Here is a 14672-nt window from a genome sequence, read left to right as displayed (position 1 = left end):
TTAGCCCTCCTCTAAAATTAAGTTGCACTGGTTGGAAAAATTGTCGCAAAATGTGACAATTAAGTTGCGGTCTGGAGCCCTGGGGTAGATGTAGGCCTTTGTTTAAAAAGATGCACAAAGCCTTCCCTCCCCATGTCACCCAGTATGAATAGAACAGAAGTCTGACACACGCATGACATGATGTGATTTAGACATCAGCACAGAGAATCTACACTCAGGGACAACACTGTCAATGTCTAGAGCCCCTCATTAGGATGCCAGTCAGATATTAATCTCTCCGTGAGAGGAATGTTCTTCTTTTTATCATGCAAATGATCATGGAAGAACAACTCAGCATCAAATATACAGGCAAATATTAACGTGACATGAAATTTTCTCCAGCTAAAATCCCCTCAGATGGCTTTGGATTCACCCCATCATTGGCTGTAAAGCAGAAGGTTGTAATGTTTTAGCGCCTTGAGGGTCTTTGTGAGAAACTATAAAAGCTACCTACCTCCTAGTCTTTGTCATCAGCTTTGCATCTCTCTTACTCTTCTTGCTCTCCCTTTGTTTCGTGTATAACATCAGCAATAATAAAAATGCGGATTGTTTAGTATTCATAACTCATGTTTTATTTGTAAATCAGCTTTCACCCAGAACAGATTTCACTTTGATTGTGTCATATAGTGAAGCCTGTGTGATTTCAAAGCACTGCTGTGAAATGAGAATTTGACAACCTTATACAATGGTTGTGTATTTTGTTTATATGTTTATGTTAAAGGTGCAATATGTAAGAATTTTCATGTAATCGCCTTTATTTTACCAATGTGTGATTGGCTTGTAACGCAACTTAAAAATTTGCCCTTACCTGATTTCCTAGGTTGCCTTTTAAAGCCAGTAGACAGATTTTCATGTGAAGGGAGCGGGTCGCTTTTGCTGGGAAAATACAAAGTATGTGACGTTTATGCGTGTTCCCGAGAGCCTTGCCTCAGTGCTTCTCTTCTGCTATTCAACAGCGACAACAAATGCAACACTAGGTAATGTTATATTAGAGATGGAATCCAGCAAACTGCCAGATCTCAGCACAACACCGACTCCTACACAAACTCAGAGTAAGACAAAAAAATAAAAATGTATCTACTGAATCCCATCTGGCAAAGCGGGAAGGTGATCGTGGTCGAGCAAAAACTAGAGTGAACATCGGCAGGGCATCTGGAGGGACCTTCGTTCGGTTTTGGGGATCAAAACATACCCTGAATGGGCATTCATCTTATTGGACAGGTAAGCTTATATAGTGCCATAAGGATTGATCTGTGAATTGTAGATAACTTGATCTTGCCTGCTAACCCTGACAAATTGCAAGCCACCCTACTTTATAACTTTCAAATAATTTCAATGATCTTCTCTTTATACTAAAAGTCAGGTATGCTGATTCACAGTAACGGTCATAAACAATGGTAATCTGATTACTTGCATAAACAATTAAGATAATGCAAAAAGCTTCATTCATTAGTGTAACGTAACTTGGTTATACAGAAAATATACAGTCAGGTCCTTAAATATTTTCAGCTTTAATTTGAGGGTATTTACATCCAAATCAGGTGAACGGTGTAGGAATTACAACAGTTTGTATATGTGCCTCCCACTTTTTAAGGGACCAAAGTAATGGGACAATTGGCTGCTCAGCTGTTCCATGCCCAGGTGTGTGTTAGTCCCTCATTATCCCATTTACAAGGAGCAGATAAAAGGTCCAGAGTTCATTTCAAATGTGCTATTTGCATTTGGAATCTGTTGCTGTCAACTCTCAATATGAGATCCAAAGAGCTGTCACTATCAGTGAAGCAAGCCATCATTAGGCTGAAAAATCAAAACAAACCCATCAGAGAGATAGCAAAAACATTAGGTGTGGCCAAATCAACTGTTTGGAACATTCTTAAAAAGGAAAGAATGCACCGGTGAGCTCAGCAACACCAAAAGACCAGCAAGACCACGGAAAACAACTGTGGTGGATGACCGAAGAATTATTTCCCTGGTGAAGAAAACACCCTTCACAACAGTTGGCCAGATCAAGAACACTCTCCAGGAGGTAGGTGTCAAAAGTCAACAATTAAGAGAAGACTTCACCAGAGTGAATATAGAGGGTTCACCACAAGATGTAAACCATTGGTGAGCCTCAAAAACAGGAAGGCAAGATTAGAGTTTGCCAAACAACATCTAAAAAAGCCTACACAGTTCTGGAAAAACATCCTATGGACAGATGAGACAAAGATCAACTTGTACCAGAGTGATGGGAAGAGAAGAGTATGGAGAAGGAAAGGAACTGCTCATGATCCAAAGCATACCACCTCATCAGTGAAGCATGGTGGTGGTAGTGTCATGGCGTGGGCATGTATGGCTGCCAATGGAACTGGTTCTCTTGTATTTATTGATGATGTGACTGCTGACAAATGCAGCAGGATGAATTCTGAAGTGTTTCGGGCAATATTATGTGCTCATATTCAGCCAAATGCTTCAGAACTCATTGGACGGCGCTTCACAGTACAGATGGACAATGACCCGAAGCATACTGCGAAAGCAACCAAAGAGTTTTTTAAGGGAAAGAAGTGGAATTTTATGCAATGGCCAAGTCAATCACCTGACCTGAATCCAATTGAGCATGCATTTCACTTGTTGAAGACAAAACTGAAGGGAAAATGCCCCAAGAACAAGCAGGAACTGAAGACAGTTGCAGTAGAGGCCTGGCAGAGCATCACCAGGGATGAAACCCTGCGTCTGGTGATGTCTATGCGTTCCAGACTTCAGTCTGTAATTGACTGCAAAGGATTTGCAACCAAGTATTAAAAAGTGAAAGTTTGATTTATGATTGTTAATCTGTCCCATTACTTTTGGTCCCTTAAAAAGTGGGAGGCACATATACAAACTGTTGTAATTCCTACACAGTTCACCTGATTTGGATGTAAATACCCTCAAATTAAAGCTGAAAGTCTGCAGTTAAAGCACATCTTGTTCGTTTCATTTCAAATCCATTGTGGTGGTGTATAGAGCCAAAAAGATTAGAATTGTTTCGATGTCCCAATATTTATGAACCTGACTGTATATATATTCTATTATAATAAAACAATAGTGCATTGATATATCAAAATGTCAGTTGTGATGGAATCACATCAATACTGAATTGTGTCAACATATTTATAATGTACATTCTGTTTTATAAAAGCTACTGTCATCATCCACCAAATTAAACTAACAGCTATTGATAAAGCTGGCAAGCTAGCTAACGCCAATATAAATGCAGTCAATGCATCACGAAAAGAAAAGTGATTACTTCAAACTACAGTCTTGCATAGTCAGACATATATCCACACATTGTTTTAGCCCTGTTCCAGCACTGGAGAGTCAAATATAATATACAGTATCAAAGTTTGTAGTAAAACATTCATAACTGTGTAATTTTAATAATGCTGCCTCATCTGTCAGCTTGATGTCGGTGAATCACATTCAGCCTCTTTGAACGTTACGTCATTGTTTTGGTCGATGCTCGCTCACATCCCTATGGAGCGTGTGCGTGAGCACAAGCAACAGGTAGCTGGCTGCAGTTCACTTAACGGCCACAGGTGTCATTAATAACAAGGGTTTCTGAATTCGACATACTGCACATTTAAGGAAATGTGATTTGTTATTGTTTTTATGCTAAATCAGAGCCATGTGCATACCTGTACACATCCTCTTTCCTAACGTTTCTGTTTGGAATTGTGGTGAGACAGCTCTCATAAAATACTCTCCACATTCTATTATTTCATAGCCTGGGAGTAAAAAAGTATTTCTGAGAATTATTCATTTTCAGCTGTGTGAAAAGTTCAACTCATGAATTTCACCATAGCTCAGGCAGAGGAAACTATTACAGGTTTGGGCTCTTTAGTGAAGCTGATTGCTTAAAACACATTATTTAAGGCACAAATGTGGCATAAAGATTATACGTCTACTTTTCAGCCTTGTAAAGCAGAGAAGAGCAGGATAAATCATATTTGAGGGTTGCATAAAGGATTGATAGCTTGTATCAATGCCACATGAGTATGGATGTACTTTAGCTATGAATGTCCCTTGGTCAGAAAGTTTGGGAAAATCAGTTTACTTAAAAGAGTCATTTTAATTCAAATAACAAATTCTCAACACACCTACTTTAGATCTCCTGCCCACCCTTACAACAACTTTGGATATGTAAATGTAAAACAAAAATGTAAAACAAAATGGTTAAAAAATAGCATCAAAAGAACATTAATAGTTATTTTCCTTTTTTAATTAACAGTAAAAGTTTTCAAAAATCTTAGGTGAAAATACAACAATCCACACACAGCCTTTAAACTACATTACAGTTTTTAGTTTAATTGTTAAGGTTTTTGCATTTTCAGGAATGTTCTGCTTACCTTTAAATAATGTGTGTGTGTGTGTATATATATATATATATATATATATATATATATATATATATATATATATGAGAATGAGGGCATGTCACACAGCTTGTCCATGTCTGCATTTAACTAATATGCTACTAGAGAGAGATGAATTTGCACCAATTTAGCCTACCATGAAGATTGAATGGATGCATAACTTTTAATGTCAACAACAAAATACACTCAGTGACCACTTTATTAGGTACACCTGTACACCTACGTATTCATGCACTGGGCACAGGCTCACCAAAGCTACACAGTTTAAGACTGGAAAAACATGGTCTGATGGATCTCAATTTCTCAGGGACACAGTTGGTAGGCCCACTGCAGCCTCAGCTTTCTGTTCTTGGCTGACAAAAGTGGAACCCATCATGGTATTCTGCTGTTGTAGCTCATCCGCCTCAAGGTTCAAAGTGTTGTGCATTTTGAGATGTTATTCTGATCACTACAAATGTACAGAGTGGTTATCTGAGTTACCATAGCCTATATGTCAGCTCAAACCAGTCTAGCCATTCTCCGTTGACCTCTATCATCTACAAGGCGTTTCCATCTGAGGAACTGCTGCACACTGGATGTTTGTTTTTTTTTGTGGCATCATTTGGAGTAAACACTAGAGATTGTTGTTTGTGAAAATCCCAGGAGATCAGCATTTACAGAAATACTCAGAACAGCCCGTCTGGCACCAACAATCATTCCACAGTTGAAATAACTGAGATCCCATTTTTCCCCATTCTGATGGTTGGTGTGAACATTAACTGAAGCTCCTGATCCACATCTGTCTGATTTCGTGTATTGCACTGCTGCCACATGATTGACAGATTAGACAATCGCATGAATAAGTCGGTGTACAGGTGTACCTAATAAAGTGATCATTGTGTGTATATAGCATTTATTATTATGTTTCAATTCTAATTATGCCTGGTTATATGATTAGTTGTATTTTTTATTTGCATTTAGGATTGTTTTATCCCTGCTGTCCGTGACCCTATCAGAACAGATCTGTGTCCCATTTTGTTTTGTGACCCATCAGTGATGAATCACTGAGATATAATATCTTAATTAATTGGACAGGGCCTGGATTTGCTTTCCATTGCAGTTCATTAAACATTGCACTGCATTGTGGTTTCATTTGAATCTTCAGAACTGAATTGGCCAACCAAACTTACTTTCAAATTTAAATTAATGCATCTACTGAAAACAAAGCAATGACATGCGAACCATCAATAAAAGAACATTTGTTTATTATACATTTTCCATTAGCCTGGTAGCCACCTGCTATCAGTGTTACATCTCCAGACGAAAACAGATGGAGATAGAATAGAAAAATGCAATAGACACAGACACATTTGGGTGTATTATGTTTGTCTTCAGTATCTTCAGATCTGTTAAAAGAAGAATATTTATGTGGTTAAAAAAATACACTTTTAGTCATTTTTACATATTGGAGCACTTTAAACCATTCGGCTGGCATTCATCAGAGTGGCTGATTTGTAACCCTCAAAAAGTGACAGTTCTCAACTCATCCATGCACATTCAGGCTCTTTCAGCTCTCCAAGTAGGTCATGGAGAATCAGCCACTGTTGAAATAATAATAGAGACTGACCCAGCTGTGAACAGGTATGAACAGTGGCCAGCAGAACCATTGAAAGCAAGGTGTTAATGCAATAACTGTTCCTTTAAAAATCAGTCTTAAGAAAGCCTTGTTTTTGGTTACCGATTTTGTTTGTATATTGGTTATGGTTAGTGCACACTGCAAAAAATTACAAATCTTCCCAAATACACTTATATTGAGGATACAAGTCAGGTTGAGTTATAATTTACTATATTATGTAACTATAATGTCAGTAATATATCTAAATAACATCTAAATGATATTATCTTTGCTGTTTGGGTCCTCATCTCGATTTAAGGATGATTAGCAGTGGTGTGCAGTCCATAAACTAGGCACACCTTGTTGCATATTCCTTTATATTGTGTATTTGTTTATTAAATGTATATTTGTATTTACAGTATTTATTTATTGTAGAAAATAGGAATGAATGAAATTTAGACATTTTAACTGGAAAGCAATAACATACTGTACTGCTTAAGAATAAGGATTTTTTCCCAGTGAATATTAAAAACAACATCAATGAAATAGTACTTGGCTGTTGTGTAAAATATTGAGCATAGTTGATTTTTTTTTATGAAAGAGAAAATATGACTGTCAGCTTTAGAGGCTTTTTATATAATTCATTTTTAGTACAGTATGAATGGATGTTTTTTCTTTTTCTTTGTTTTTTTCAGAAGCACAAAGGCGAAAGTGGCCAAGAAAGTTGCGAACAGTAAGTTACAATAGCACTCAGTCTGGCAGCTGCAGAAGTGTGTGAATCCCGGAGTTGTTGCCCTGACCCCACCCCCACTACCCCCCTCCCCCCCAAGCCCCCTTACACTGAGTGTGTTCTCTGGTGTGATGTCCAGAGACCCCGCTTCATGCACAGTTAATGTCTCTGCTGTCTGGATGATTAACGTGGGCTGTTTCACTCTCCCGTATGGGCTCCAAAATTTCCGTCCCACCTCACCTCACCTGCCTCTGCCGACTGCACTTGTGGCCTTGGTAACAATATATCCATTGAATATGTGAGCTCCCTTTTGTTCTGCTTTCTGGACAGGATCATACAGCCTGGTCTTATAGACTACTGTGATAAACAAGTATGATTGGCAAAATATAATAATATGGTCGATGAGATTAAACCATTCTTATTAACATGGCTTTAAATTGATATCATGCACATTGTTTTGTAGCATTTGACAAACTCTGAAAGTGATTTTGCTTCAGCACATAGATTTTACATTCAACATCAACGATCCAACAGGGTACCAAACTTGTTTTATTATTTGAAATGTATTATATAATCTTAACAAAAATTTATTTAAATTCAACCACTGATATTCATTATTATATATTAAATTCATACCACACAATCAATAAACAATGTTTTTCACCATTGCAAGTGAACCAGATTTTAAAGGGAGAGTTTACCCAAAAATGAAAATATGTCATCATTTACTCATCATGATGTTGTTCCAAACCCATATGACATTCTTTCTTAAATGGGACACAAAAGTAAATGCTAGAATGTTTGCCACAGTCACCATTCACTTTCATCGTATGAAAGAATAAGATGCATTGAAATTGAATGGTGACTAAGGCTAACATCATTCTTAACATCTTCTTTTGTATACCACTTAAGAAAATAAATAAATTAATATGGATTTGAAACAACATGAGGGTGAGTTAATGTTGACAGAACTGTCATTTTGAGTGATTCATCACGTTATTGTCATCTGTGATGGCATCTGTATAATTTGGCTTGCTTGAAATTGTATCAAAATACATAGTAGTTTAATTGAATGCACTTACATCAACATACATCTAACTAACTAACTAACTAACTAACTAACTAACTGACCATTTATCAACTATAATATCCTGTTGTGGACAAACTGCTCAGGAAAGGTACAAAAAGAAACTCCTGTGTTCTTGTCTATCAATACTGATTAGTAGCACACTCACTTTTGCAGTCCACCGTATATTGATCTGACATGTCAATAGCAAGTCCCAAGCTGTAGCATTAATAAAACTTTTATTGAATCTAGCCACGGACCTGAGGGTGTGATAAAACGTGGTTAGAGGACAATTAATTTCCCTGATAGTGTAGAAACTGCGAGACCTGTGCCGTGCAATGTGACAGTGGGAGAGTGGTGCTGTGCTTGCACAGGAGACAGCTCTGTCCTTCACACTGTCTGATTTGCTCGGGAACAACATTCAAGACTAATGCTAATTTGAATGGCACCGATGGAAATCTTGGCTCGCTTTCAGGGGACTAGATTTGGGCTGGCCTGATGACCTTCTCCGCAAGAACATGGAAAACGTCTTTGCTCAATATGCCACATTGGCTATAGAGGAATACAATAGGACAGTTTGGCAAAAGAAAATGTGAGATGATACAGCATACATTTAACAGATGTTATTTTTATGTCTTAAAACTTTAAATGAAGAAGATGAGATACCAATAATTATGAGTAAAACATTTCACAGAATTATAAATTATATTATATAATTATATATATATATATATATATATATATATATATATATATATATATATATATATATATATAATATTATATCATTTCATTTTTAAAATAATTTAAATATAATATAAATGATAGAAAACCTTTTTAAACAAATTACATGAATTCATATTAATTTAAAATGTTCTAATTATATTTTTTAATTTTTTAATCTATATAAGTATATAAAATATGTTTTATATATGTATATATCATATAAATAACATATAAAATGACAATTAATATATATATATATATATATATATATATATATATATATATATATATATATATATATATATATATATATATATATTTTTTTTTTAATTTTATTTTTTTTTTTTATATTAAAAAAATGGATACACAAAAAAACGAGAGAAATGTAAAACTGTACATGTGGTTAATCAGGCAATTACTTTTTATAACTGTGTTTCAAGGAGGTTTAATTTGCTTTAATGCCATGCAAGACGCCATCCTGCAATATACAGCTCTTTCCAAGCTGTATATTAGAGAGCAAAGCAAATCAGTCAGCTAAAGACATAAGCATCCTATGGTTGTATACTTGGAGACCAAATTATTTTCAAATCTTAATTACATTTAGTGGATTTAATTCTGAAGCAAATTAGCTTTCTAAAAGAAGTTGAAACAAAAGTGCTAAAATGGGGTTAATTGAATTTTAAGCCTTGTCACAGAAGATTACGAAGTCCATGAAACACCACTTTAATTATGCTATTAGCTTGTGGATTGAGGTCACCAATATTTTTAACAAGCAATTATGATCTCGCTCACTATGCATTAACAGCAGTTTGTGTATTATTGCTTCCAGGCAGCAATTTTGTCATGTCAAACATTTAGCTTAGCAAGCATAATGTGTAATATTGCGTTTTACATTGGACTGTTTTCCTTGGACTGTAGAGGTAATTAAAGTCTCACCATAATCATTATAATATGAAAATGAAATGAAAACACCTTAATCATTTGTTACATAAAATAAAAAAAATAAAAAATCCATTACAGTGGCTGAAACAGTGAGCAAATGCAGCCAGTGCTATTTTCTCTGGAGTGCACAGGTCGCCCTTGCATGTCAAATTATATTGACGGAAAGCTAAGGACATAACCGTGTCAAAGAATTATTCATGTCAAACAGTTAAAGTTATGACAGTCTTAACATATTTAGATATTTTGAGTCCTGTTCTAGTTTGTTGAAAAGCTAGATGGATCCTCACAATTCAACTGAATGAAGGCAGCAGCAAAATGGAAGTGAAGTAATTTGAAGGAAAGTGACTCTCCGCTATTACATAAATTAGTATTGATGACAGTTGATAATTACCAAATTAAACCAAATTACTGATGATATGGAAAATAATTGCACATCGTTACATTGCATGTTTTATTCAACATGAGAGGCATTGGCATAATCAATCCTTTATTATGTTACATTGTCCGTAGTAAACCACTAGACAGCTTGGCATGACACCCCTCTTGCTGCTGTTTTGTTTTTCTGTCTAAGATTACATTTAGAGAGAGTATCAATTGAGACAAAGGGACCTGGGTTCAAATCCTGACCAATATGTAATTTGTATTTTATTTTAGGGTACAACCAGGCTAAAGCCCCCCCTGGGTAAAAGGCTCTTTTGATTTTATTTTCTCCCAAAACGCTAAAGAGCATCCATAAGGTAATGTAATATTTTAGAATGTACTACATTTTTTATACTCAAAATTAAAATGAATCATGACTGAGGCTCTCAGTCTTGAACGTTCAGCTACTTATGTTCCATGGAAGAAAGTAAATCATACGGGTTTGGAATGTCATGAGTGTAAGCAAGTGACCAAATTTTCATTTTTCAACTATACCTTTAAATTTTGCCTTCATCCTTCTCTGCTACCTTTCTGTCACCAACACACACACACACAATTCTCCCTCAACCAATCTATCCTTCACCACCCCCCAAGGTAAAGTAATGACAAAAAGAACATCCCATCCACCTTTCGCTATCCTAACAGACTCTGTCAGCGGCCGTCCCCTCGGTCACCTCAGTCACCACCGCCAGGCGACTTTCTGCTGACGTTCCCAGCGTGCAGTGAGACTTGCCAGCCGCAGCATTCTGAAAGGCCTGTGCTAGCCTCGGGGCATGATGGGTCCCTCCCGTCTGAAGACTCACCAAATCCCCACACAGTCCACAGAATTTCCCCTCCACCCACATACACACAGCCACCAACTCTTTAGATGCTCACACTTTTGAACCATCCCTAAAATAGTTTTTTATTTTCCGTTTTAATAAATAAAAGCATCTTCAGCGCTCTCGAGGCAATTAGCGATTGTGTTGCGTTGGCACTGCGGACCAGATGGTGATTGACAATAAAGACAAGTTGCTCAATCAGCCGCCATTTGTCTTTTTTCATTAATTATCAAGCAAAGTGTATGTTTGGTCCCCAAAGTTGATACTTTGGGAGAAGAAAACAACCCCTTCTGTTGCTCATTACTCTTTAAAGCTGAAAATGGCAGCGTGTGGATGGAGATGGAAGCAGTGTTATTGTTGCGCCTGAATCCCAAACAGCTGCCAGAAGGGGTGAGAAATCTAGCATTCAGCTTTTTGTTTGCTCATTACTTGACTAATAGTTTGGTTTAACATATTACTTTAAATACTTATTTAACAGATTTAGCTAAATAATATTTAATCGTTGGGGCAAATTTGCTAAACACTTTGTAATTCTGTACAATTTCCTGCTTCACATTTGCTACCCATCCACAATCCAATTGAACCCGGCACTAAATGTGCTTAAATAGCCAAACTGATCTCATAGATTGAACATTACTCTATATCCATTTTTGCAAACTGACTTGTTTGTGCCACTTTCTGTGTTTTGCTGCAGTTTCCTGGTGAAATCAACACTAGAGATTGTCACACAAATCACGAGTACAAATGATGATTTTGATTTTATACAAATGTATTTCTACTCTATAACTATGCCCACCTGCTATGTTATATCAAAAGAATTTTACTTTAGCACATGATAAAAACAAAAAGATTTTAAAAGTTGTGTTACAGACCCACCTACATATACACACTTCTTCTTCTGTCATTAGCTTGCTTAGTAGCCCACCTTGAATCCAGCCAAAAACACACAAAATTGAAAGTGGCATAGAAGTGACACAATTTGATATGCTTGCTTTAGTTAGTGTGTGTTTTCTTGAAAATCATGTGATAAACAAAATTTTGTTTAAAATGTAAGATGAGATGTTTGTGTACATTTTGTTGCAATGGCAGCAGTTATTCATCAAATTATGATCAAATGAAGATTGAAATAATCTGGCATACAGTATATCCAGATGTATGGTGCAGTTGAGTGCACATTTTTAAGGAGTAGAAATTGCAACATTGACTGAACTAGTGGTGCACTGAAATTATACAATTCACTTTTATTCTTTGAGACTAGTAAACAACTGTTATGCATTCTGGCCACCCTAAATCAGATTTCTTTCTTTCTTTCTTTCTTTTTTATAAAAACTAGTGACATTGGTCTGGTCCATTGTCTACCACTTCATAGTGTCTAACCACAATGAAATTTATAAGTTTGGTTAACATGCGTTAATGTTCTCCAACACATTCCTCATTACAGCATGCTAATTCCCAAAGGTGGTGATTGGCTGAATGTCTGGGGACTTGCAGCTGTTGTCCTACACAAGAAGGTAAATGTGATATACTTTACCCGGAGACAATGAAATAGTGTGGTGCTTATAAAGCACTCTAAAAATAAACAGAGTGAAGGAGATGGAGCACAAGGCTGGGGATCAGTGTCGATGACGTGTCAAAATAACACACTAGCTAGCTCACTGCAATCCTGGAGCGTCAACTCGCCACTGTTCCTTTGATGTTATTTCATCATCATTGATAACAGAACACCATCCTAATAAACCTCACTGTGAATTCAGTTTGTATTATCTTATTTCTGCTGCCTTTGTATGGTTAGAATACATCCTGTCTTCCAACAACCAAGAAAAGTTTTTTAGTATAATTAAAAAAAGGGACTTACCGTGGCCAATGTTACAAATGTCTTATTTTATAGTGACCTAAAATAATGCAAAATCTTAAATATTTCTTACTCATATTATGTCATATTATAATGTTTAATCCTACATTTTTGTTTATTTCCAGGTTAGTTGTATTTCCAGGTTATATCCATCAGTTGTATATATACTGTATATATTTTGACCTGCATCATTTCCAATCAAGCTGTAATTTTGCAAAATTATGTGACAATATCATTTAATCAAATGTAAGCTTTAAAATTTGACAGATTTAAAAAGAAAATCTATTTGTATATGTATCTTTAACTAAGTAAAGTTATGTTTGTTTGTTTTTAGGATGGAGTGATGGTTGGGGAGCACCAAAATGGAAGATGGCCAAAGTTTTCACCAATGGCTTTGTGAAATGAAAGATAAGGATGAATCACCAGAGTGAGTACCTGTATTGCACAAAAAGACAGAGGTAGAACAAGGCTCTGCAGTTTCCAGCTTCTTTGTTCGGAAAAGGGCAGATTCTATGAGACCTCCTGTCTGCAAGATTGTGAAGGCAAAATGAAAGAAGTTTCTCTTTTCTCTAAGGCTAAACTAAAGCATTAATGAAAAAGATAAATAAATAAATCCACAATTCGATCCTCTTATTTTAAAATTTAATGTTCACTGCTGCCACATCTCTCAAAGTAGAGAAGAGGTTATTCACCTCCTCTATGGTATTCTCTCACGGACTGAGTAGTAATGATACAGTATTACATTTCGGCTGGACAGATGTGCCATCAAATATGGTACGATTCGCCTAAAATATTCTCAGTTCCTTTCAAAGGCACAATTTTCCTGAACCTGTCAAAAACAGTTTATGGGCATTAAGAAACAAGCTCCACGGGATTATCATCAGTCATTTTCCAGGCTCGTGCAGAGTTGGCGAAAACACGAGCATCCGCCAAAAATAACTGACTCTGCAAGTGAGTCATCCAAAACAATGTGCTCTCTTTACAGCTTACTGTGAATATATGTAGAATACAACATCACCCGGCAAGGTTTACCCTTGTGATTATTGGTTTTGCTTCAGGACCCAGATTTTTTTATTGGATATCAGGTGGAGACCCAATACAGTAACAAAAACTTTGTAACTAACATTATTTTAGTTTTATAAATAAACTTTAACCATTTAATGTTAACGATTAGAACCTATTTGTAAAGTGTTACCAACAATGCTTTCATTTATTTATTTTTTTTACCTTGAATCTTATGAAAATAACACTGAAAACATGGGATCATTTGCCTCGAGGTCAGTGGAGTTTTTATACAGTCACATGACCTCAGTATCTGGAGGGACTCTCTTTTCAATAATTTTTGGACACTTTAATGTCTGTAACCCCCGGGAAGAAGAAAAAAATAAACAAAATAAAAAATGAATGTGACATAGGCTACATAGGAAAATGTCAAATCTTTTGTATTTTTTTACCATATTTTCAAGGGATAAATACATTTTTGAAAGACAGTTTGATTGGACGCTCGGCCATTGGCATCCACAACAACAGCTAATTGATGCATTTAATCCATCTTTTTGAGAGTTGAGAAGCCTATTTCTTTTACCATCCTAACTATGTACATATTTTGAGCGGCTGTGGCTCAGGTGGTAGAGCAGGTCGGCTGCTAATCGCAGGGTTGGCGGTTCGATTCCTGGCCCACACGACTCCACATGCTGAAGTGTCCTTGGGCAAGACACTGAACCCCATGTTGCTCCCAATGGCTGGATAATGCCTTGCATGGCAGCTCTGGTGAATGAGTGTGTGTGTGAATGGGTGATTGGGACACAGTGTAAAGCACTTTGGTAATCTCTAAGGTAAAAAAAAAGAGCTATATAAGTGCAGAGCATTTACCATTTATATAGTTATTTGCATTGTACTATTTGCACTTAATATGGTATTTTCCCTAGTATCTGCTGGCATTTGTGTGTCACGTCTAGGGTTACCACTTTTGAAGGTGTAATATACGGGACACTCTCTGTAAAGTTGTTATACAGGCGGATAAAACTGTGACGTTTTTATTATTGCTAAAACTAATAACTTTGATTATTAATCTTCTTTATCTTTGTTTTT

The sequence above is a fragment of the Xyrauchen texanus genome, chromosome 1, assembly GCF_025860055.1.
Source record: "Xyrauchen texanus isolate HMW12.3.18 chromosome 1, RBS_HiC_50CHRs, whole genome shotgun sequence".
Taxonomy (NCBI): Eukaryota; Metazoa; Chordata; class Actinopteri; order Cypriniformes; family Catostomidae; genus Xyrauchen; species Xyrauchen texanus.
This window is presented reverse-complemented; position numbering follows the sequence as displayed.